Below are 25,115 nucleotides of genomic sequence, written 5' to 3' on the forward strand. Positions count from 1 at the left end.
AAGTTTCATTATTTTATAAAAAGAATAAGAGTCTACAGCCAGGCTAGTGGCTCTGTCATGCTGTACTTAGGCACTGTTGCTTTGAGCTAATTGCTAATTAATGTCAGCATGCTAATATGCTCACAGCAGCAATACTAAGATGTTAATGTTTAGTAGGTATAATTTTTACCATGTTCAACATCTTAGTTTGGCATGTTGGCATGCAAACTAACCAGCTGAGGCTGTGTAGGTTTGTATTTAAATGCATAAAAATTAAAATAGACCTGATGATAGAGCTAGATGTAAAATTAGGGCATCACCAAAGTTATTACAATTCATCCTGGGGGGAACATGAATGCCTGTACCAAATTGCATGGCAATCCATCTGATAGCTGTCAAAATATTTCACTAAAAAACACAAATGCCAACCTCCAATGGTGGTGCTAGAGGAAAAATGAGAGAATTACCAAAGTCATTAGGCCTTGAATGTCATGAATACAAAATTTCACGGCAAGCCATCCAATATTTGAAAAAATCAGCAAGCTGTTTTCTCTCTAAACTTTCACATCTCTTTTGAATTCCCAGTATTTTGCTGAGATTCCACATCAGGCATCCAAAATAAATGCATTTTTAGTTGCTAAAGGAAATTTGAAGTCCAAAATGGTGATAGCTAATGAATACTAACTACCCCTAACTAAGCAAAACTGCATGACTGATACATATTCTACAGCATGTCAAGAAAAAGCAATAAATTGGTGAAAAAACCCCAAAGTACCATTTCACTGGAAGCAGCATAGTGGGTTTTCCTGTATTCTCCGGCAAGCAGTTTGACCACATAGATGAGACATGAAAACAGTTTTAGTGAGGCCTTTTACTACAAGATTTTTAATTGTTCTAGTTTAGTCATAGGCAGTATCTACTACTGATTTTGCATCAGGGAAACCCAAGTGATTAAAATGTGTGAAGTGTTTCTCTCCTATCTGCAGCTCAAGCCCACTCTTCCTCTTTCTAAACCCGTCACATGTGAGTGGGTGGTGAGCTCTGCTGTAGAAGGGCTTGCCTCTGAGTCTGATCTCACAGAGGCAGCATTTCATTGGTTTCCCAATTAATGTGACAGTTGCATACTGCCATCTGCTGGTAACAGCAGATACAGCTCTTTCTCACTAGTGCTTGCAGTGAAGTGACAGCACTCGTCATTAGGAATGGGATTTATCTGTGTATGATCACCTTTTGTTGTTGGAGAAGGCAGAAACTCGATTAATGTTCACAATCTGTATGTCAAGTAGGGATGTGCAGAGAGTCCAGTATTTGTATTTGTATCTATATTTGTTTAGGCAGCAAAATTATTTGTATTCATATTTGTATTCGAATAAAAGTGGAAATAGGCTTAAAAAATCCTGTTTTTGTTTTTATTACGCCTTTAATTTTAGAATTAGAAACATGTAGGGAAGAACGATAATTGCTTTGGACTTTTCATTTATTGCCTATTTTTTACAACCTAACTTTGTGGAAAGGAGAAGGGGAACAACAGGTTATGGAGAGTCCCTTGGGGGCACCTCGTGTGTCAGTAGCTCAGCTTTATCTCTGGGGAACACCCCCAACTCTTGGAGTGATGTCCAAATCAGGAAATGTGCATCACATGTCAGGTAGATGTGACTCCCCTTGTTGAGACCTGCTGATAGACAAAACAGCGAAGCAGAGAGAGACTGAGATAGCGATGTAACCGACCTGTGCACTGGTATTTTACGTGTTTTTTTCTTCTTCCCTGAAAACAAGTAATTTTTAAAATATTTGTACGAAATAAATATTCATAAAAAAACTGGTCATCTTTCAGAAAAGTTATAAGCAGTTCCACCAAAATGAGATTTACCTTCTAAACATGTCAGATTGTTTCATTCATTTTAATAACTATTTGAGACCCAGAGAGGTCAAATTATCAAATATTTCACATTATAAGCAAAGATTAGAGGACAATCCAAAAATTAATAAAAATCTAGTTGGCACAGCTTTGTTTTTTCTTCTTTTTTGTATTGTTAATCATCTCATGATCCCTCAGATTTATCTCGTGAGCCTTTGGAGGGGCCTGCCACCTAGTTTGGGAACCACTGGATAAAACTACAGTGTAGTATTGTGTATAAAACAGTGTATAAAGTAGTTCAAACTAGCTCTACCTTGAACAGCTACAACATTAAAATGCTGCTTACACAGTCACAGAAGCCATTTTTCTGCAGTTCTTTTACTTTTGACTTTTAAGTACATTTGTACATGTGTGCTTTTACCTAAGCAATATTTTTGGTGCAGGGCAATTGTAATGGAGTGTTTTTACATTGTAGTATTAGTTACTTTTACTTAAGTAAAGGATCTGAATACTTCTGCAACCACTGGACCTTGGTGTTCTGTAAGTCAACAGTAGAGAGCACACTTCAGCTGCTGTATGTCCTATTTGTGCCCCTTCATACTTTTGTGAACTGCTGACTCTGCAGGACTCATCCAGTCTTCTCAGGTTTCATCTATGGTGGTTAAGTTGTTAACAGCTGCATGGCTGTCGTAGCTGCTTTAAGGAACAGAGCATGATGGGGTTTTATTTTAAGGAAACTGTTCACATGTATTGGATATTAAATGTGCCGCCATGCAACTGCAGGTAAGCAAAGCCTTTCCTAAGACTTCTTAAAGTGTTTAAGACCAATTAAAATACCAATATAAAAGACCAATATTTATGAATAAAATGCAAAAATAAGATAAAATAATACTTAGTGACTTTTTCCTGTCACTGTAGAGCCCGAGAGAGAGAGACTGTTTGAATATTGAACTCACCGTGTTAAGTTTATCTAACACTGTACAAAGGCCATGTGCCTGGAAGTAACTGTAAAAAAAAATGGCAATGTACTTTCTTTGTACTTTCTTTGAGTGCTTCAACTTTAAATTTAGTTGTCGTTTTGGAATTGTACAATGTGATGTAATTTAATACAACAGCCCTACATCAACTTCTGTTTTTTTTATATGAAGAGTTCACTTTCATTTAAAATGTGTCAGAGAGGTGTTGGTTCATGTCTGGTCATTTCTCGGGGTATAGTTAATGATGGTGTTCTGTTATGAGGATAATTATTCTTGTAACAGAGCAAAGTACTTACACCTCTACAACAGATGACTACTAAGTCACACATTGTGAAATCACAACAGTTTGACCTCCAATTATCAAAAGCATGTGGAGATGCCGGGGATTGAACCCGGGGCCTCATACATGCAAAGCATGCGCTCTACCACTGAGCTACATCCCCTTGTCCTTCAAACTATACAGAACATGTATAGACCTGAGAGGAAAAAAGAAAGAATTTAACTTTATGTATGCACTATGTAATATTTGTGAATTTTGGTTGTATTGTGGAGCATTTTTAACTCAGACAATATATTAAATCATTGCACTGCAGTGAAAGCTGCACTTCTGTATATTGTTGTGAAGTGAGCAACTATACACAGACCAAAACATTATGTAACCTGAAATAATGTAACTTTGACGTACAAAAATTAGATTCTTTCTCATAAAAACAAAGTTAGATTTCTGAAAAATGAAAATAGCATACCAAACTATACGTACATTTATTTTGGCCACTAAATCCTACTTTTCCTAAAGTGGTCATGTACAATAACATGTGAGTAAATGTTGACTCACATGACTTGACTTACATTTGTCATGAAGAGGAAAAATTACCTATACAGGCCAAAACAGTTTTTGTACGACGCACGTAACATGTTTATTTCTGGTGTAAAGTTGGGCATGTCGACATGTGGATCTCTACAGATTGACTCGCGGGTGATTTATATAAAAAAATCTCCAACTGTTGAGTTATAGAGACCAAACCCCTTTTTTGTACCAGGCTGTAAACACGTCTGTTTCTGCCGTAAAGCTGGGCATTTCAACATGCAGCATGGGGGTCTACGCAGATTGACTCGCTATTGGAGACAGCCTCAAGTGGCCATTCCAGTAAATGCAGTATTTGGCAATCTCGCGCTGGCTTGGTTCCTCAGCCACGGAAGTTGCCGCTTGCTTTGTAAACAACGAAACGGAACTGCGATGGCCGGGAATCGAACCCGGGTCAACTGCTTGGAAGGCAGCTATGCTCACCACTATACCACCATCGCTGTGGAAGATGAGGATTTCGCCGCCAACTCAGCAGTTTTTGGCACTTTCCCGTTGGCTTGATTTTATCAGCCGCGGAGATTGCCACTGACTTCATAAACAACAAAACAGAACTGCGATGGCCGGGAATCGAACCCGGGTCAACTGCTTGGAAGGCAGCTATGCTCACCACTATACCACCATCGCTGTGCAAGATGAGGATTTTACTGCAAAATCAGCACTTTATATCAGTGTAAGGATTCAACAGGGAGAGGAGGGAGGTACACCAAGCAGAGAAGAGAAGAATGTAGTTTGACATACCTGTAACTAATAGTAATATTATTATTGACTACGGAAGCTACGCTGCAAGAAACTAAATGATAACAGAGTGGATATTGTATGTAGTCAATGTATGACGTGAAGGACTGTGCAGAAGAGCAAGTACCGCAGGTCCAGTCCAACATCTAGAATGACTCATTTGAAAGCAACCAGATTCACTGTTTCATTCTTGAAGGCATTTCACTACTCATCCAAGAGGTGCCCCCTACGGTTCTCCTGGCTGGTGGCTTCTGGCTTCTCAGAATTCCATCAGGCAGGGCGTGAACAAGATTAAGGCATCGTTGTCGGCAGGATTCGAACCTGCGCGGGGAGACCCCAATGGATTTCTAGTCCATCGCCTTAACCACTCGGCCACGACAACCACTCTGACAAGAATCTGTTGTTGGGGTGTCAAATGCATACGTGTCACACGCGTTGTTCCACCAATACCACACTACAGTACAACATTCATATCATCGCCTCACAAAGAGCTTCACAGACAGTTTGTAAGGGCAGTATTACTCTTCAGTTTTGGTGTATGACTGTGTCTCGATAGAGATCTGACAGGTAATAAAAGAAAAGCAACCATGTCACGGATATGTCACATCACCATCACCTACAAATAAAAAACACTATTGTCTTTGTTTAACTTAGCGAGAAGTACTCCACAAGTTTCTCTGTCCTGTCTTATTACGCTTTTCTATTAGGGAGTGTTCTCAATGTTCCGTCCCATTCACACACAAGCTCTTATATACAAATTGCACGTGCATATTTTTTCAGTGTGAAGCCTTTCGATTTTTCGTCTCTGCTGAGGTGATGTGATGTGATGTCTACAAGTTTGTTGTCATCATAAAACCTGTTGGAGATGCCGGGGATTGAACCCGGGGCCTCATACATGCAAAGCATGCGCTCTACCACTGAGCTACATCCCCCCGTTTACAGTGCGAATTAAGATAGCAGACATATGAGAAGAGTTTGAACAAAGGGATGTAGGACAACTTAAGCTGGATATCTACTTCAGCGTAATGGGGATACACTATAACTACAGCAGCTACATGTGTAGGCCCTGAAACCACAACGTAGGCTACACCACAAATGATCCAAAAGTCCAGAACCCCAAAAATTCAGTTTGCAATCATGTCAAACTAAGACGAGCAGCAAACCTTCACAGCGACAAAGTAAAACCAGCAAATGTTTGGCAGTTTTCCCTATTGATTACGTGAGCAATGAATCCATTACAAAAAAGAGAATTTTTAGTCAAATTCCCATTCACCACAAATGTTCTTAAATCAGTCGTACGTGTCTCTGAAGAACGAATCTGTTCGTACGAGTGGTTCTTGCATGAGGCCCACTGTCTCAAGAGAGTGGTCTTTTCACCTTCTGTGATGTGATACAAATTCAAGAGTTTGTGATATGTAGCACAACAAGCTAGCGAAGCTCTGTAAACCTAGCCTGTTGCAGTGTCGTGTGTCGTACACGGAACTACACTCCCGAGACTGAAAACAGTTGTTCATCAACAATGTGACGGACCCCTAATTTTTAATCACTTCCCAAACGTTGTCGGGCAGGTTTCGTAAGAGGACCTGAGGGAACCCTGTGGTATGTCTGCAATTTAAGGCAATTTATTAGAAGAGACCAACAGAAAGCTGACCTACACCACTCTCTGGAAGACAAAGACGAGCTTTGGACAGCTTTGGCGCTGCGTGACTTTTAGCCTCAGGAAAATTTAAACGGGTCAGTTATATAAAAAACCTCCCACTGTTGAGTTGTCATGAACGGGGAAATTAGCTATAGAGACCACCCCAGGGCGAGGAGCATTACACGTTTTGTACCAGGCTGTAAACACGTCTGTTTCTGCCGTAAAGCTGGGCATTTCAACATGCAGCATGGGGGTCTACGCAGATTGACTCGCTATTGGAGACAGCCTCAAGTGGCCATTCCAGTAACTGCAGTATTTGGCAATCTCGCGCTGGCTTGGTTCCTCAGCCACGGAAGTTGCCGCTTGCTTTGTAAACAACGAAACGGAACTGCGATGGCCGGGAATCGAACCCGGGTCAACTGCTTGGAAGGCAGCTATGCTCACCACTATACCACCATCGCTGTGGAAGATGAGGATTTCGCCGCCAACTCAGCAGTTTTTGGCACTTTCCCGTTGGCTTGATTTTATCAGCCGCGGAGATTGCCACTGACTTCATAAACAACAAAACGGAACTGCGATGGCCGGGAATCGAACCCGGGTCAACTGCTTGGAAGGCAGCTATGCTCACCACTATACCACCATCGCTGTGCAAGATGAGGATTTTACTGCAAAATCAGCACTTTATATCAGTGTAAGGATTCAACAGGGAGAGGAGGGAGGTACACCAAGCAGAGAAGAGAAGAATGTAGTTTGACATACCTGTAACTAATAGTAATATTATTATTGACTACGGAAGCTACGCTGCAAGAAACTAAATGATAACAGAGTGGATATTGTATGTAGTCAATGTATGACGTGAAGGACTGTGCAGAAGAGCAAGTAGCGCAGGTCCAGTCCAACATCTAGAGTGACTCATTTGAAAGCAACCAGATTCACTGTTTCATTCTTGAAGGCATTTCACTACTCATCCAAGACTACGGTTCTCCTGGCTGGTGGCTTCTGGCTTCTCAGAATTCCATCAGGCAGGGCGTGAACAAGATTAAGGCATCGTTGTCGGCAGGATTCGAACCTGCGCGGGGAGACCCCAATGGATTTCTAGTCCATCGCCTTAACCACTCGGCCACGACAACCACTCTGACAAGAATCTGTTGTTGGGGTGTCAAATGCATACGTGTCACACGCGTTGTTCCACCAATACCACACTACAGTACAACATTCATATCATCGCCTCACAAAGAGCTTCACAGACAGTTTGTAAGGGCAGTATTACTCTTCAGTTTTGGTGTATGACTGTGTCTCGATAGAGATCTGACAGGTAATAAAAGAAAAGCAACCATGTCACGGATATGTCACATCACCATCACCTACAAATAAAAAACACTATTGTCTTTGTTTAACTTAGCGAGAAGTACTCCACAAGTTTCTCTGTCTTGTCTTATTACGCTTTTCTATTAGGGAGTGTTCTCAATGTTCCGTCCCATTCACACACAAGCTCTTATATACAAATTGCACGTGCATATTTTTTCAGTGTGAAGCCTTTCGATTTTTCGTCTCTGCTGAGGTGATGTGATGTCTACAAGTTTGTTGTCATCATAAAACCTGTTGGAGATGCCGGGGATTGAACCCGGGGCCTCATACATGCAAAGCATGCGCTCTACCACTGAGCTACATCCCCCAGTTTACAGTGCGAATTAAGATAGCAGACATATGAGAAGAGTTTGAACAAAGGGATGTAGGACAACTTAAGCTGGATATCTACTTCAGCGTAATGGGGATACACTATAACTACAGCAGCTACATGTGTAGACCCTGAAACCACAACGTAGGCTACACCACAAATGATCCAAAAGTCCAGAACCCCAAAAATTCAGTTTGCAATCATGTCAAACTAAGACGAGCAGCAAACCTTCACAGCGACAAAGTAAAACCAGCAAATGTTTGGCAGTTTTCCCTATTGATTACGTGAGCAATGAATCCATTACAAAAAAGAGAATTTTTAGTCAAATTCCCATTCACCACAAATGTTCTTAAATCAGTCGTACGTGTCTCTGAAGAACGAATCTGTTCGTACGAGTGGTTCTTGCATGAGGCCCACTGTCTCAAGAGAGTGGTCTTTTCACCTTCTGTGATGTGATACAAATTCAAGAGTTTGTGATATGTAGCACAACAAGCTAGCGAAGCTCTGTAAACCTAGCCTGTTGCAGTGTCGTGTGTCGTACACGGAACTACACTCCCGAGACTGAAAACAGTTGTTCATCAACAATGTGACGGACCCCTAATTTTTAATCACTTCCCAAACGTTGTCGGGCAGGTTTCGTAAGAGGACCTGAGGGAACCCTGTGGTATGTCTGCAATTTAAGGCAATTTATTAGAAGAGACCAACAGAAAGCTGACCTACACCACTCTCTGGAAGACAAAGACGAGCTTTGGACAGCTTTGGCGCTGCGTGACTTTTAGCCTCAGGAAAATTTAAACGGGTCAGTTATATAAAAAACCTCCCACTGTTGAGTTGTCATGAACGGGGAAATTAGCTATAGAGACCACCCCAGGGCGAGGAGCATTACACGTTTTGTACCAGGCTGTAAACATGTCTGTTTCTGCCGTAAAGCTGGGCATTTCAACATGCAGCATGGGGGTCTACGCAGATTGACTCGCTATTGGAGACAGCCTCAAGTGGCCATTCCAGTAACTGCAGTATTTGGCAATCTCGCGCTGGCTTGGTTCCTCAGCCACGGAAGTTGCCGCTTGCTTTGTAAACAACGAAACGGAACTGCGATGGCCGGGAATCGAACCCGGGTCAACTGCTTGGAAGGCAGCTATGCTCACCACTATACCACCATCGCTGTGCAAGATGAGGATTTTACTGCAAAATCAGCACTTTATATCAGTGTAAGGATTCAACAGGGAGAGGAGGGAGGTACACCAAGCAGAGAAGAGAAGAATGTAGTTTGACATACCTGTAACTAATAGTAATATTATTATTGACTACGGAAGCTACGCTGCAAGAAACTAAATGATAACAGAGTGGATATTGTATGTAGTCAATGTATGACGTGAAGGACTGTGCAGAAGAGCAAGTACCGCAGGTCCAGTCCAACATCTAGAATGACTCATTTGAAAGCAACCAGATTCACTGTTTCATTCTTGAAGGCATTTCACTACTCATCCAAGAGGTGCCCCCTACGGTTCTCCTGGCTGGTGGCTTCTGGCTTCTCAGAATTCCATCAGGCAGGGCGTGAACAAGATTAAGGCATCGTTGTCGGCAGGATTCGAACCTGCGCGGGGAGACCCCAATGGATTTCTAGTCCATCGCCTTAACCACTCGGCCACGACAACCACTCTGACAAGAGTCTGTTGTTGGGGTGTCAAATGCATACGTGTCACACGCGTTGTTCCACCAATACCACACTACAGTACAACATTCATATCATCGCCTCACAAAGAGCTTCACAGACAGTTTGTAAGGGCAGTATTACTCTTCAGTTTTGGTGTATGACTGTCTCAATAGAGATCTGACAGGTAATGAAAGACCATGTTGCACATATGTCACATCATCTATTAGGGAGTGTTCTCAATGTTCCGTCCCATTCACACACAAGCTCTTATATACAAATTGCACGTGCATATTTTTTCAGTGTGAAGCCTTTCGATTTTTCGTCTCTGCTGAGGTGATGTGATGTCTACAAGTTTGTTGTCATCATAAAACCTGTTGGAGATGCCGGGGATTGAACCCGGGGCCTCATACATGCAAAGCATGCGCTCGACCACTGAGCTACATCCCCCCGTTTACAGTGCGAATTAAGATAGCAGACATATGAGAAGAGTTTGAACAAAGGGCTGTAGCACAACTTAAGCTGGATATCTACTTCAGCGTAAAGGGGATACACTATAACTACAGCAGCTACATGTGTAGGCCCTGAAACCACAACATAGGCTACACCACAAATGAGTCCAGAACCCCAAAAGTTCAGTTTGCAATCATGTCAAACTAAAACGAGCAGCAAACCTTCACAATGACAAAGTAAAACCAGCAAATGTTTGGCAGTTTTCCCTATTGATTACGTGAGCAATGAATCCTTTACAAAAAAGAGAATTTTCAGTCAAATTTCCATTCACCACAAATGTTCTTTAATCAGTCGTACGTGTCTCTGAAGAACGAATCTGTTCGTACAAGTGGTTCTTGCATGAGGCCCACTGTCTCAAGAGAGCGGTCTTTTCACCTTCTGTGATGTGATACAAATTCAAGAATTTGTGATATGTATCTCAAGACATCCAGGACCTCCCTACTCTCTGCCTCTGTTCGATGACTCCCTGATGAATCTGTCTGCTCAGCTGACTGTGAAAAATAAAGTTTACTATTTCACTAGGTCTGAAAATAAGTTTTTAACTTCATTGTTAACAATTGTGAAACAATCAAAACACAACTAATGGGATAAATGATGTATTTTCATGTTTAGATATTCAAATTTGCCTATTTAAAAAGCTAATACACAACGGTTTATGGCAACTGCTATTAACTAAAATATCTAAATTAAATATAATCATCACTTACCTCAGGATATCCACATTTGCAGAGGATTTTTTTTCTGAAGATGTCATATTCACAAAATGGTTGTTGTACAGAGGAGTTAAAGGACAGGCATCAATGTGCTGCATGACAGCCTTCCATTTCCTGGCCCACGGCTTCTTACATGTGGTAAACCAGTACTTCTCCTGGGCATACTGGTACAGGATACCTGCCAAATATGCATCAAGTTTACCTTTCTTGGTCATTTCTGCAAATATCAGGTTAAATGTCAGACAAAACCCAGAGATTTCGAGCTTTCTAATGGCATATATCACAAACTGCTTCTGTGATGTGTATTACATAAACATATTGCTGGATGATTTGAGTCATAACAATGTATAAACAATAAAATCATCTAGCTACACTGCTGACATTAGCGGTGGGAAAGGTGCCACATCTAACAAGACTATAAGGGGACAACTATGGAGACACGTAACTAACATTGACAACTTCAATATCAAGCCTGGCTAGTGAATAAAAATAATTTGAAAATTCTTAAATGTTAATATAATAATTTGCTTCTACATACAGATTTTCTTCTGTTGCTACAGTGTCGACCAAGAAGTCAATGTAACAGCAATGTAGCCATCTTTTGCTCTACTGTCATGGACAGAGAGAAGGGGCTTTACTGCTGTCCTTGTCATGTGACAATAATGTCCATTCTCTTTGTTAGGACTTTGTAGGTAAATCATTAGGAATGTTTAGGGCTTGGTACAGTTCCAGTTTGCACTCATCATTGTGTTCATCTGTTTTAATCTCCATTATATGGGTAAAGGATTTTAACTTTTCACAGAGAAAGGTTGTTAATAAAAGACTTAAACAATTGCTCGATTATCAAAATTCAGAGTGATTTTCTGTCAGCACAAGAAAAAAGGCAGAAATATGAAAATCCAGGTGAGAATTTGGTTTGTAGTTACAAAAATGCCATTTGCAGTGACACATTGTATACCTTTTTTTTTTTGTTACTTTGAGGAAGTCGGCTGTTCATGCTCATACAGATGCAGCATGCCGACTCCTATTTTACAGCTAGTCGTGGGTCAGTGTAAAATTTACGGAGTAACTTATATCTACATGATAATAAAACCTAATAGACTTAGACTTATTGAGTATTTGTTCAGCGAGATCTCCATTGTGCCACAAATGAAATTCCATTCACCTTCATTTTATTGGGTAGGGTGGCATATTTAAATGATTAACATATCTTGCTTCTCACTATCAGAACCTTTTCATGCACTTGAGTAGTCAGGTTACTCCAGTAAGTTCACATAATTAATTGTCATCTAAGCGAGAAACTTGGTTACTATGATCGCCTATGATCTATCCCCACATAAGTTTTAAGAATGTGTATGTGTATAACAAAAGACTGCAGACAAGGAAAGCACAGCAGATCAGATGGATGACAGTAGATCATTATATAGAGTGATGCGCCCTCGTGTTTAAAATAATTCCATCCAAAGTTTGACAAAAACTAACACTAATACAAAGTAACTTGTAGAAGTAATTAATTTGAATTTGTACAATTTCAGACATTTTCATGCTGTGAGGAAACGCTCTGTGTCTGCCTTTCCTTTCCTCTCACTGCACAGAGACACATATAAACCAAAAAAAGTCAGAAAGCAGCGACTTCTATCACAATAATAGAGTTAAAATGAGTAATTAGTTAATCATCCATTAAGAACTTCCAAAAGTTTTGGGGGTAGAGGCGAAATCAGGTTACTAATCTGTTGCATGTATACACTTATTTACAGTAACCATCTTACTGCAGATTACCAGCTTAACCAGGTTACTTCAGTGCATGCAAACGTACCAAAAGATAGCGAGCTATTCACTCCTCCTTCAAAGGACGATTTCACCGATTTTCAAGTTCATTCCTATGGTCGTAATTTGGGCTGAATTATACATGAAGGACATTAAACTTTCCTCTGTTTTCTTTGTAATAAAATATCCCTTTTCATCCAGCTGCATGTTACACCACCTGGTGGGCTTTCGCGATCTGCCTTAGACTATAAACTACATTTCTTCATTTTCTGTAGTGGTGCCATCAAGGACTGTCAAAGTTGGGTCTCCCAAAACACTCAGCCGCAGCCTGACACAAATTTCAGCTGGCGAGCTTCTCCGTGATTCGACCGATAATCAAACAAACCAGGGAATTTGATCCTCAGGTGGTCAGAAAAGCTGAATCTAACACAAAAACAACTAGCTTTATAATATAATGTTGGAGTAGAGGTGTGGTGCCACTATTACAACTTATGAGGCCGAATATCCTGCTGTGGAATCAGATAAAACAGAGTATGGAGGTGAAAGTGACCACTGGAGCTACGTTACAGCTGCAGCCGAGAGAGAGGCGCCACAGCCGGAGTAGTTTTGAAGCATTGACCGGTGCTCAGTCAGGATCATCAGAGAGAATGGAGACAGACTGAAAACTGCGTGCTGCAACAAACTCTGTGGTGTTTTGGTAAACATGACTTTGTTTTCTCATAGAATATTATATTGGACTTTGCCAGCTCTGAATACGGAACAGTACATCAGCACACAAATGTGTGTTACCTGTAATTTTTGCGGCTGCATTCAGCTTGAGAACTTAGGCCCCGGTTCCTTGTCGTCTGTCGTTTGGTTGCAGTTTTTCACCACTTCATCCACGATTGTTTGCCAAACCAAGCTGAAATGAAGACTGCAGACTCCCAGGGTTTTTTTTGGAATCTACAACCTTTTTCTCAGTTTTCTCTAGTCATAGGGCATCAATTTTAAAAAAATACATATTTCTACTACATAGACGACCTAGTTTTAAGAAATCATCATATTTACAGATGTGAAATTTCCCCTCAAGTGTGTTTGTTCAAAACTGGTATATTTATCCAGTGTCACCTGTCTCTTACTGTCATCATAAAGACTGATGGAGATGCCGGGGATTGAACCCGGGGCCTCATACATGCGAAGCATGCGCTCTACCACTGAGCTACATCCCCTGTGAAGGGTATGATGGAAACATTAATATCTAATGTCTCAACATTGATAACTTGATCAATGAGCTGTTTCTTTTGCACAAGAAAACAGGGTAATTCCGTAGATATAGGTGGACAGATAGCAGTGTTTCCCCTATAATAGTACAGGCCTGACGGGCCGCCAGGCTAACAAGAACCCCCACCAGGCCAAAGGAATATTTTTTAATGCCAAAAAAAACACCAAATATCCATTCTATCGGAAATCAATAGCGTTTGGGAGCCTCTGAGCAGCGCTGTTCCAAGACGTAACTTAACCTCTGTGTCGTTGCTTGGGAAACTCTTGGTAGCGTAGCTCCTTTTAAGGAATAGGGCATTGCGTAAAATGTGACGTAGCAGTTGAGTGAGTGGTTGAGTGAGAGAGCGAGCAGCAGAAAAGACGGTGAATGTGAGCAGAGCAGAGGAAAAGGTTAGCAGTAAGTTGTCAGTCTGGCAGTAAATGTACAGTACAGGCTTTAGTGTGTCAGTTAATAAATGCTGCAGCTTCTCAAGACCAAGAAAAGTCACGTCTATTGTTTCCCCAACTGCTGAAAAAGTGAGGGGGTTAACCTAACCTGCAGACACTAAACAGAGAAATAGAACAGAGAAATGTGTGGCTGCTGAGTCTCCCACAACCTTTTAGATGTACTGAATGTGAGGTCCTTATCAAATAAATCACATTATTTCCTCCAATAAGCTGGATATGTTTTTGTAACGGAAACTTGGCTAAATACAGATATTATTACATTAATAGAAGCCACACCTCCTGATTACACATATCTCCACCACCCCAGGCTTTCTGTTCGTGGTGGTGTTGCTGTAATCTATAGGAATATTTTAACTTGATCTCCTGCTTCCTTTGGCGCTTTCCCCACCTTTGAATTTCTAGGTCTAGTGGTAAATTACAGGTATGGTGTGTTATAGTCTGTAGACCACCACCGGCTTTTAATTTTAGGTGATTTTAATATTCATGTCTGCTGTCCTATTAATACATTGGTTACTGATTTTTTGCATGTTATTGACTCTTAACTGCAATCTGTGACACACTGAGTCGGCATTTCTGTGCCTGCCCTTGATTGGTTCCATTCTTACATTTCAAACAGACATTTCACTGTTTCCATTGGCAGCTCATTTTCCAACACCTGCAAATATTTCATGTGGGTGTCCGCAGGGTTCAGTTTTAGGTCCACTTTTCTATCTTTACATGCTCCAACTGGGAAGAATCATCAAATCTCTTACATCTCTTTTCAGTGCTACACAGATGATAGTCAGATCTACCTCCCCCTCAGATCCCCAAATCCGGCCGATGTAAGTCACAAAACTATCTCCAAGATATTAAAGACCGCTTGGCTCACAATTACCTTCAGTTAAATGAGGACAAGACAGAGATCCTATTCTTTGCCTCCCTACATCATACCACTGTTACTGCCCAGAACCTCAATCACCTTTCTGCCAACATCAGACCACATGCTAATAACCTGGGCATTATATTTGATGGTGATTTCAACAGGCAGGTAAATTCCGTTGTCAGGTCTAGCTTCTTCAAGCTGCCCGGCTATTAATAAGGTCCAAAAAATAAGAGTCAACTTTTGGAGAAATGCAACCCAACATCACTGTGGCTGAGGGCTGCAGTGGCCAATCACAGCTGGAGGTCAGACTGATCAGAGCTGTAAACTCTGCCATGAGGGAGTACAAAGACGTTACTAGGAAGAGGGGAGGACATTTCTCTTTGTTTGATAACATTAAAAGTAAAGTTAGACTCTGCTATCTGCCTCTCGACTCATTTCCTGGTTCAGAGGCAGCAAAGCAGCCCAAACCATGATACTACCACCACCTTGTTTCACAGATGGGATAAGGTTCTTACACTGGAATGCAGTGTTTGCTCATCACCAAACAGAACGCTTCTCATTCAAGCCAAAAAGTTCGATTTTGGTCTCATCCATTCACAGAACATTGTTCCAATCACCTTCTGGCTTATCCATGTGGTCTTGAGCAAACCGTAGACGGCAGCAATGTTCTGTTTGGAGAGAAGTGGCTTTTTTCTTGCAACTCTGCCATGCACACCATTGATGTTCAATGTTCTCCTGATGATGGACTCATTAACATTGACTGTAGCCACTGCAAGAGAGACCTTTAGTTTCCTAGACGTTACCCTTGGGTCTTGTAACCCTTTCCAGCTTGGTGAGCATCAACAACTCTTCTTCTAAGGTCCTCAGAAATCTCCTGTTTGAGTAATGACACACTTCCACAAACCTGTGTTGTGAAGCTAAGACTTTGACAGTGAAGACCCAGATTTCTCTTCTTTAAATAAGGCAGGGCCCCCCAGACTCACACTTGATTGTCATCCCATTTACTGAAACACCCGACTCTAATTTCCCCTTCAAATGAATTAATAATCTTAGGTTCACATACTTTTGCAACACACAAATATGTAACATTGAATCATTTTCCTCAATAAATAAATGAACAAGTGTAAAGTTTTTGTCTCATTTGTTTAACTGATGTCTCTTTATCTAGTTTTAGGACTCGAGCAGAAATATGATCATGTTTGAGGTCATATTTATGCAGAAATAGAGCAAATTCTAAAGGGTTCACAAACTTTCAAGCAGCACTGTATATATATATTTGCAGATATATACAAGCATGTGCAGAGAACACATGCTTTACAACTTGCAGAGGGTAAAAATGGATTGAGAAAACAGACTGAGGAGCGCACACTTCTCTGACCAAACAAGTCCAAACAAAACAGAACTGCGATGGCCGGGAATCGAACCCGGGTCAACTGCTTGGAAGGCAGCTATGCTCACCACTATACCACCATCGCTGCAGAGCATCACAATATAACCGCACACTCAGCAGTTTAGGTCAGCGTAAGAATTTGACAGGAAGAGGATAGAAGGACAGAGTGAGAGGAGGAGCAGAGGAGAGTGAGAGGAGGAGCAGAGGAGAGGAAGAGGGAGGTACACCAGGAAGAGAAGAGAAGAGAAGAGAAGAGACGAGAAGAGACGAGAAGAGAAGATGTAATTAAACACAAACTTCTGTAATAGTACTATTGACTGAAAGTATTTTTACATAACAAAGTAAAGGTAGAGACAACTAAGGTCTAGCATGACACAGGAAAAGGTAATGTCACTGAGCAGCTGTTGTACAGTCTTATTGTATTCAACAACCTACACTTCATACAAACCACTTTAAGGGTCAACTTTACAGGACCTTTGTGCCAGACGTGTGGTATTCCTGTAAGGTTTTAATTGTAGTACAGGGTGTGTTGATGTTTAGACACTTCTTGTTGTTAAATACAATTGATACTGTTCTTTTCTGGTCATAAGAGAATTGAGCAAATGCGGAACAGTGGTTAAAAAATAATATCACTGCTGGAAAAAACTTAATTTCATAAAGTTAAACTGTCTATATTGTGGAGAGGTGCAATTTTTTTCAGAATGGTCCCCCATGAGCGGAGAAAACAGAAATTTTCCAAAACAATTAATCATAGAATTAAATAGCGTATTTCCAGTTTCAACATAATATTCTATATGAAGCTTGAACATGAACCTGTTGTTGTTAATTATACCTGTAAACAATCATGATAGCCACACATCTCTGACAGCAAAACCAAAAAACAAGCAATGCACAGTTCCTACAGAACATATGAATTGCACTTCCACTGTAAACACAACTTGGGAAGAACGCATCTGCGATGGCCGGGAATCGAACCCGGGTCAACTGCTTGGAAGGCAGCTATGCTAACCACTATACCACCATCGCTATGAAAGACGTGAAAAACTTCTTCAGAGTCACGAGTTCATGTCAGGAATTTAATAGAAAGGAAGGAGAGAGAGACAGAGGTACATCAGCAAAGGATGAAACCTCTGCAACTGCTGTAACTCAAACAACTTCACAGAAAGTAAATTCTTCATAAGTGTCTTTTCTTTGCGAGTGAATTCTTACTATTCAGTTCTGGTGTATGGTGTTCTAATAATCCAGCAGAGAGCACATGAAAATAATCATAATTGGCAGGATTCGAACTTGTCCACGGAGAACCCAACGACCTTAACCACTCAGCCATAACAATCCCCTGAAAATCTGTGTTCAAAGTGATCTCAATCTCAAGAGGCTGTTTGTAAAGTAATAGATGGAGAAAATGCAAGAGGATGCAGAGTACGTTTTCCACTGCACTTTGCTGATAAAACAGTGAAGAAGGATAAAAGATTTGAGATTGACCAGCGTCTAAGCTTAAAGGGTCCGTGTGGAGTTTCTGACCTCTTGTAGTGCTACGAAGCAGTTTTTCAAGAGATGGTCCCCATTTTGCTGACGCACATGCACGCTGGTGATGTGATACACTGGTTTATAGGTGGCTGTAATGCACCAAGAAACACAGCAATGCACCAACAAAGGCAGGGAAGAAGACTACAGGCAAGTAACCATGGATGCTTGATTTAAAATACTTAAATCTCAGCTTTGCAAATGTTGTGGAAGGAAATGGATTCAGCACATTTGTTAGACCTCAACGACACACACAATCAGTTTTGGTGAGTAACACTTAATGTAAACATAACTTTTGTTTGTTTACAAGAAACTCCACAGGGCTCCTTTAATAAATCTGGGTATTAAGCCAACCGGGAATCCAAAGTGGAACCGGCTGTCAGACCCTATCCAGACAATTTTGTGTCTTGTTGCTCAGAACAAATAATAAATCCCAAATGCTAAAGAGGTTTAAAAAAAGGTTAGGATGACTTTAGGTCTCAACTAGCTACTTCTATTTAGAGTAAGAGTTTTCTTCCTCTGCAGGCTCCACTTCACTCAGCTGCCTGTCAGACCCGCTGCTTCTTCCCCCTTTAACTTCAATAACAAACCAGGGCTCAGTGCTCTGGTTGGATCCACATGCAGATGGGCTAATGTTAGCTGGCTAGCAGAGGCTAGCTGGCTGTGCTTCCCTCCGGTCATGCTGTGGCTAACGGTCCGCAAGCCTCAGCAGAGAACTCGTTACATTGCTTTTGACTGCCACAGCTAACGACAGTCTGATGTCAAGGAAGGATTTGAACCTGCGTGGGGAGACCCCAATGGATTTCTAGTCCATCGCCTTAACCACTTGGCCACAACAACCACCCTGAAAATAATCTGTTGTTGGGGTGTCAAATGCATACATGTCACACGTGTTGGTCCACCTATACTACCCTACAGTACAGTATTTATATAATCACCTCACAAATAACTGCACAGAAAGTTTGTAAGGGCAGTGTTACTGTTCAGTTTTGGTGTATGACTGTCTCAATAGAGATCTGACAGGTAATGAAAGACCATGTTGCACATATGTCACATCATCAGAGAAGATGATGATATAGTTTAACCCAAAGTTCTGTAACTTCTCTCTGATAAGAGTAATATCTTGGAGCAGCTGTTTTACAGTGTTGTATGAAACTGTATTCATGTCCTTACCATATCAAGTAACCATGTTGCTGATATGTCACATCAACATCACATCCAAATTAAAAACACTATTGTCTTTGTTTACCGAGCGAAATTGTTGTTTCTCAATCGTTGATTATTGATTAACAGAAAGGAGGGCATACAATCTTGTTGCAGGTTGTCGTGGCCGAGTGGTTAAGGCGATGGACTAGAAATCCATTGGGGTCTCCCCGCGCAGGTTCGAATCCTGCCGACAACGTCAGACTGTTTTGAGCTGTGGCAGTGTTCAGAGTTCTCTGCTAGAATGTGAATGTGTTCCTAAAGTATCAGTAATGTCTGTTAGTAGAGAACTATATAAACTGCTATTCACTGCCACAACTCAAGACAGTCTGACATCACCAGGATTTGAACCTGCACAGGGAGACCCCAGTTAATTTTTAGTCCATTGCCTTAACCACTCGGTAGGGCTGCTCAATCATGGCAAAAATCATAATCACTATTATTTTGGTCAATATTGAGATATCAATTATTTAACACCATTACTCATGGACTTTGGAAACATCGTGCATCATGCAACAATGGCTTTCCTTCAACTTTAAATTATAAAAATTATAATTCAACTGAAAACAAATAAAAAATAAATGTGAAAATTAGATAAATAAATAAAATAAATAAAAATATATAATATATACATATATTTAAATAAATAATATAAAAATGATAAATATATTAAATCAAAATAAATAAGCTCAACTATGTTGTAGTGCACTTCTAAAACCTACTGAAAACTACTAAACATTTATTCAATGTATAAAAATAAAAAATAAAAATAAATTAGTGTAGTACTAATTAGTACTAGTCTTAATAATATGAGTAAAGGAGTTAAACCCTTCACAGTGAAAGTTTGCCAATTTAGATTATTAAATGACTTAAACACTAATAATCGCCGTGATGTCCTCAACAATGCTCTAGACATAATTACAGGAAGAGGACAGAGATTATCCTCCAAACATTCTGCAGTAGCTTCATGTTAGGACTTGAACTTACCTTGTGGAGTTTACATGTACAATCTTACTAAACTCAATACAACAGTCCTGAAATACATTATGATGCTCTACCACAGAGCTAGCAACCTCTCAAATGATTTTGAACAGTGCAGGTGTAAAAGATTATCTACATACTACTTACTTTTACTGTACAACTCAAAATGAGCTGAGAGAAACCTGTTTTTCTGACCAGACTGATGAACACACACATTTGAATAATAAAATCTAAAAGTAACAAGCATAAAAAACTGAAAGAACTGCGATGGCCGGGAATCGAACCCGGGTCAACTGCTTGGAAGGCAGCTATGCTCACCACTATACCACCATCGCTGTAGAAAAGGAGGAATTTGCTGCCAACTCAGCAGTTTACATCAGCATAAGAATCTACTGGGAGAGGGGGAGGAGAGTGAGTGGAGGAGGAGCAGAAGAGAGGAAGAGGGACGCACACCGAGAAGAGAAGAGAAGAGAAGAGAAGAGAAGAGAAGAGAAGAGAAGAGAAGAGAAGAGAAGAGAAGAGAGTCATAGTGAGGTATGACAACATTAGCTCTACAAATGGAAAGACGATTCTTTAGGAAAACACTGGAAGGTGCACAGAGGCAAGATACGAACACACAGCACTACAAATCTGCAATGTGTGTAGAGGTATGTGTTGTTATTCTGTAGCAGCCTTGTGTTATTTGTGTGCAGGTTAGCTGTTAAGCATGACTTAATGAAGGTAAACACACAGCTGTGTGGCTAATGGCACTGCGTTCTGCACTTCTCAAATCAGGGGCTACAGATCTATCAACACACCAATCCTGCTGCCTTCAGATGCTGCAGGGATTTAATGACCTGAAGGAGAAGCTTTTCATACAGTATGAAACAGCTGTGGACAACAGATACTGTAACATCATTATATCTGTACAATATAAATCAGTGCAGACTGCTTTACCCATCTTCTATTTGATGCAGTTATAAACCGAAGTACTGGTTGGAGAGTGCTTTATTTAAATGATTTATTCACATTTGTAAGCATTATTCTGTTATTACTGGGCATTTCCTGCAAGTACTACATTTGTTGTTGATAAAAAGCAAAGTGTCAGCAGAGTGACTTTGCACCAGAAACAGACGTAGTCCTGAGATTTTCAGTGTTTTTCCATTGAAAATATCAACAACTCACTTTGTGAGGTCTCATTTGTTTGAACTTCCAACCTGTGCACCATGCGTGCTGAGCTGGGCACCAAATTACCACACACAGAACTACTAACTGCTTTTGACTGTCACAACTCAAAACAGTCAGACGTTGTCGGCAGGATTCGAACCTACGCGGGGAGACCCCAATGGATTTCGAGTCCATCGCCTTAACCACTCGGCCACAACAACCTTTGCCACCATATGATTGGCATCTGCAGTCTGCCAACCCATGGTGCCGGATGGGGCTCATTAGCATTTTATCATAAACTTAAACTGTCATAAGTTTATCACAAGTTAAATTAGTGATTAACAAGTGAGTACACCTGGCGGTAGACTACTTTTATGTTTTATACAGTCACCTTTGTGTACACTGGAACAGGTGCAGATGATACAATGATGTGTAACAAATGGGGGAGGGGAGGAGGGCTTGTTATTCATGCTTCTTATACATATTTTTCGTTCTTATAAATACTCAACGATAGGTTGTACCAGCGTCAGGTTCAAAAGTTTGGCCGACTTTGTTTCCATTCAACGCTGGAGCTGAGAGCGTCAAGAGTCAGAGCATAAAGGAGAACGCTGTCCTCTGTTTCCATCATCCCTCTCTGTTCCATCACACTTATGTATTTAGGTCATTTAGAAACGAGATTTAGAACAATGATGCAGCTAAAAAAAAAAAGCTGTGATTCAACTGACAAAATGCAGATTAAGTAAGGAGCTTCACGAGTGATGATTTGAACCATAGAAGTTCAGGGGGCAGCCCTGTAATCAGACATTAACTCTCAGTGATTTTATCTTTGTAATTGAGAATATGACATTCCTCAAGTCTAAGCAGCATCTGTGGCTTTTGACCGCCACAGTTCAAAACTGTCTGACGTTGTCGGCAGGATTCGAACCTGCGCGGGGAGACCCCAATGGATTTCTAGTCCATCGCCTTAACCACTCGGCCACGACAACCTACAAAACAAACTCATTCCCTCTTTTCCATTAACATGGAGAATTTTCTCAGTGATTGAGAAACACAGTGCTATTACTAACAACGCCAAAGCTAATGTATAGAACATTGGTTGTTCTATAAAGTGAAAATGTACAATTTTAAAAAATATATATTTTCTGGTGCTCTATGACTGCAGAAAAAAAGGAAAGTTTCCTTAAACTTTCTAAAAGAATTAATCATAGAATAAGACATTGGATTTCCAATTCACAAATTTAATCTTTAAGTTACAACACTCCTGTATCCTGTATGTGAAGCCTGAGCATGAACCTGTTTTTTCTCAACTTACACCTGTTAACCATCATGACAGCTACACATCTCGGACAGCAAAACAAGCAAAGTACTATTCCTACAGAACATATGAACTATGCTTCTACTGTAAACACAGCTTGGGAACGAAACATCTGCGATGGCCAGGAATCAAACCCGAGTCAACTGCTTGGAAGGCAGTGTAGTATAGAATTGTTCTAGATAGGTTTATTCATGTTCATCGAGTCATGTGTGATAATTTACCAGGAGCTTTTGACACCAGAAGGGCCTCAATACAGTTGGGGCGTTCTCCCCCAAGGAGATTTGATGTTATTTGACTAAAAGCTAGGCTATGCATTTTCACATCATTGTAAACCATTATTATTAAAAAACAACACAGGTTGTCGTACACTCAAACATTAGCAAGAAGAAAAGTGGAACAAATATGCTCACTGATGAAGTAAACTCCTGAAGAATAAATTTAGAGGATTAGAATTTTTTTTAATTTAAATAAAACCAAATATTTTTTCTAGAGCAGCAACAGTAATGTTTACAACAGCAAAGTCACTATATAAACTCAATAATATCTCACTGAAAACAAAAATAACATGTCAATAAAATAAATAATATTTCTGACATCAAAGTGCTGAGTGGAGTTTAGAAAGAATGAAGAACACAGACATCAGTCAGTATCAGTCAATCATCCTGTCCTCTGTCCTCCTCTTTCTGATGCTGATGTGATTCACTGCTGCAGGTACTGCTGGTAGAGGGAGGGGGGGCTGGTTTAGGAGGGGGGGGCCACCGTCTCAGCCAGTAGATAAGTTTACAAGAACTTGACTAGTTTTAAGACATGTGGCAAACTAAGCTAAACAGTTAGACTACATACAGACTGCTTTGATTTTAAGTTGTTCATAACAATTCGCTATTAGCCTAACTAGAGCGCTGTGTTTGTATAAAACATACTGGTGGTGGATGGGAGACTGCAGGCAAAGCAACATACCCTTATCAGCGTTTTACTCATAAAGGTTTTATTGCACTTAGGAGAAATGAGCATTGCTGTCGTCAACTTGAGTAAAACTTTCTTTCACTTCACAGGATCATTCAGGATCTTCTACACATTGGTTCTACTAAACCAGTCATTAACTATCACCTCATCTTCATGCACACTTCCACTTTGTTTTTCCTGCCTTTGTGATTCAGCATCTGACATTTCTAAAGTCTCAATAGCATATGTTAGTAGAGAACTCTCTACATTACGTTTGAATTCCACAGCTTAAAACAGTCTGGTGTTGTCAGCAGGATCTGAACGTAGGCAGGGAGACAACAGTGGATTCCAAGTCAATCATCTTAACCACTCGGCCACAACAACTATCTTAACACTTTCAGTTTCCTTTTGTGATTACATCAACCTGTATTAGTCTTGATAAAATGAGTAAAGGAGTTAAACCTTTCACAAAGAAAGTTTGTCAATTGAACTTAAATGACTTAAACACTAATAATAGCCATGATGTCCTCAACAATGCTCTTGACATAATTACAGGAAGAAGACAGAGATTATTCTCCAAACATTCTGCAGTAGCTTCATGTTAGGACTTGAACTTACCTTGTGGAGTTTACATGTACAATCTTACTAAACTCAATACAACAGTCCTGCAATACATTATGATGCTCTACCACAGAGCTAGCAACCTCTCAAATGATTTTGAACAGTGCAGGTATAAAAGATTGAACTGCGATGGCCGGGAATCGAACCCGGGTCAACTGCTTGGAAGGCAGCTATGCTCACCACTATACCACCATCGCTGTGGAAAAGGAGAAATTTGCTGCCAACTCAGCAGTTTACATCAGCATAAGAATCTACTGGGAGAGGGGGAGGAGAGTGAGTGGAGGAGGAGCCGAAGAGAGGAAGAGGGAGGTACACAGAGAAGAGAAGAGAAGAGAAGAAAAAATGTGGAGAAACACTGCTATTACTAACTCAAGACTAGGCCTGGGTATCGGTACTTGATACCTTTAAGGCATCGACCGAAATAAGCCAGTACCAAGTTGTATCAAAACTTCTCCAGTCAAATGATGCCTGCATTCAATGCTTTTTGTACCCAGATCTAGAAAAAAATGAGTAGTGTGTGTGTGATAATGCTTCATTGTACAGTTTTGTACAGTTATTTAATAAATATTTCAATAATTTGAACACTTTCAAATTGTATATGTGTAAAACTAATTTATTTATAAGGAGGGGTGGTGGCATTTTACGCAACTGAATGCTTCCATTCACATGATGGGTATCGAATGCAGTAGGAAAAAAAAGGTATCGAATGAAGTATTCCATTGGTATCGGTATCATTTTAAGGGTACTGGTATTGTATTGTCATTTTGAGGGTAAAGGTATTGTATTTTTTTTTAAAAATACCCTGCTCCACTCAACCCCAAAGCTTGTGTATAGGTCATCACGTGTTCTACATAGTGGAACAGTGGGATTTTTTTTTGGTTCTCTAAGACCACAGAACAAGGAAAGTTTCCTTAAATAGTCCGAAACAATTAATCATAGAATAAAACAATGAATGTCCAGGTCATCAGTTTAACCTCTAAACTACAACACTCCTGTTCTATAGGAAGCCTGAACATGAGCCTGTAGTTTGTCGACATATACCTGTT

At 40.4% G+C, this 25,115-nt stretch overlaps 21 non-coding genes across 21 annotated transcripts; 1 reads left to right on the forward strand and 20 right to left on the reverse strand.

Moving 5' to 3' along the window:
- Window positions 1–3,185: 3,185 nt before the first annotated feature.
- trnaa-ugc lies at window positions 3,186–3,257 on the reverse strand. The gene has a single exon. It is a non-coding gene; the product is annotated as a tRNA-Ala (tRNA).
- Window positions 3,258–4,047: 790 nt separating this feature from the next.
- Window positions 4,048–4,119, reverse strand: trnag-ucc. Its single transcript has one exon. It is a non-coding gene; the product is annotated as a tRNA-Gly (tRNA).
- A 112-nt stretch (window positions 4,120–4,231) lies between these two features.
- Window positions 4,232–4,303, reverse strand: trnag-ucc. Its single transcript has one exon. It is a non-coding gene; the product is annotated as a tRNA-Gly (tRNA).
- A 411-nt stretch (window positions 4,304–4,714) lies between these two features.
- Window positions 4,715–4,796, reverse strand: trnas-aga. Its single transcript has one exon. It is a non-coding gene; the product is annotated as a tRNA-Ser (tRNA).
- A 478-nt stretch (window positions 4,797–5,274) lies between these two features.
- Window positions 5,275–5,346, reverse strand: trnaa-ugc. Its single transcript has one exon. It is a non-coding gene; the product is annotated as a tRNA-Ala (tRNA).
- A 1,096-nt stretch (window positions 5,347–6,442) lies between these two features.
- On the reverse strand, window positions 6,443–6,514 carry trnag-ucc. The gene has a single exon. It is a non-coding gene; the product is annotated as a tRNA-Gly (tRNA).
- A 112-nt stretch (window positions 6,515–6,626) lies between these two features.
- trnag-ucc lies at window positions 6,627–6,698 on the reverse strand. The gene has a single exon. It is a non-coding gene; the product is annotated as a tRNA-Gly (tRNA).
- A 403-nt stretch (window positions 6,699–7,101) lies between these two features.
- trnas-aga lies at window positions 7,102–7,183 on the reverse strand. Its single transcript has one exon. It is a non-coding gene; the product is annotated as a tRNA-Ser (tRNA).
- A 473-nt stretch (window positions 7,184–7,656) lies between these two features.
- On the reverse strand, window positions 7,657–7,728 carry trnaa-ugc. The gene has a single exon. It is a non-coding gene; the product is annotated as a tRNA-Ala (tRNA).
- A 1,096-nt stretch (window positions 7,729–8,824) lies between these two features.
- trnag-ucc lies at window positions 8,825–8,896 on the reverse strand. The gene has a single exon. It is a non-coding gene; the product is annotated as a tRNA-Gly (tRNA).
- Window positions 8,897–9,307: 411 nt separating this feature from the next.
- Window positions 9,308–9,389, reverse strand: trnas-aga. The gene has a single exon. It is a non-coding gene; the product is annotated as a tRNA-Ser (tRNA).
- A 374-nt stretch (window positions 9,390–9,763) lies between these two features.
- trnaa-ugc lies at window positions 9,764–9,835 on the reverse strand. Its single transcript has one exon. It is a non-coding gene; the product is annotated as a tRNA-Ala (tRNA).
- A 3,679-nt stretch (window positions 9,836–13,514) lies between these two features.
- trnaa-cgc lies at window positions 13,515–13,586 on the reverse strand. Its single transcript has one exon. It is a non-coding gene; the product is annotated as a tRNA-Ala (tRNA).
- Window positions 13,587–16,350: 2,764 nt separating this feature from the next.
- Window positions 16,351–16,422, reverse strand: trnag-ucc. The gene has a single exon. It is a non-coding gene; the product is annotated as a tRNA-Gly (tRNA).
- An 869-nt stretch (window positions 16,423–17,291) lies between these two features.
- Window positions 17,292–17,363, reverse strand: trnag-ucc. Its single transcript has one exon. It is a non-coding gene; the product is annotated as a tRNA-Gly (tRNA).
- Window positions 17,364–18,617: 1,254 nt separating this feature from the next.
- Window positions 18,618–18,702, reverse strand: trnas-aga. The gene has a single exon. It is a non-coding gene; the product is annotated as a tRNA-Ser (tRNA).
- A 479-nt stretch (window positions 18,703–19,181) lies between these two features.
- trnas-aga lies at window positions 19,182–19,263 on the forward strand. The gene has a single exon. It is a non-coding gene; the product is annotated as a tRNA-Ser (tRNA).
- A 1,045-nt stretch (window positions 19,264–20,308) lies between these two features.
- On the reverse strand, window positions 20,309–20,380 carry trnag-ucc. The gene has a single exon. It is a non-coding gene; the product is annotated as a tRNA-Gly (tRNA).
- A 950-nt stretch (window positions 20,381–21,330) lies between these two features.
- Window positions 21,331–21,412, reverse strand: trnas-cga. The gene has a single exon. It is a non-coding gene; the product is annotated as a tRNA-Ser (tRNA).
- A 683-nt stretch (window positions 21,413–22,095) lies between these two features.
- Window positions 22,096–22,177, reverse strand: trnas-aga. The gene has a single exon. It is a non-coding gene; the product is annotated as a tRNA-Ser (tRNA).
- Window positions 22,178–24,194: 2,017 nt separating this feature from the next.
- On the reverse strand, window positions 24,195–24,266 carry trnag-ucc. The gene has a single exon. It is a non-coding gene; the product is annotated as a tRNA-Gly (tRNA).
- Between the last annotated feature and the right edge of the window lie 849 nt (window positions 24,267–25,115).

Source organism: Thunnus albacares, chromosome 21 (genome assembly GCF_914725855.1).
Source record: "Thunnus albacares chromosome 21, fThuAlb1.1, whole genome shotgun sequence".
In the NCBI taxonomy this organism is placed as follows: Eukaryota; Metazoa; Chordata; class Actinopteri; order Scombriformes; family Scombridae; genus Thunnus; species Thunnus albacares.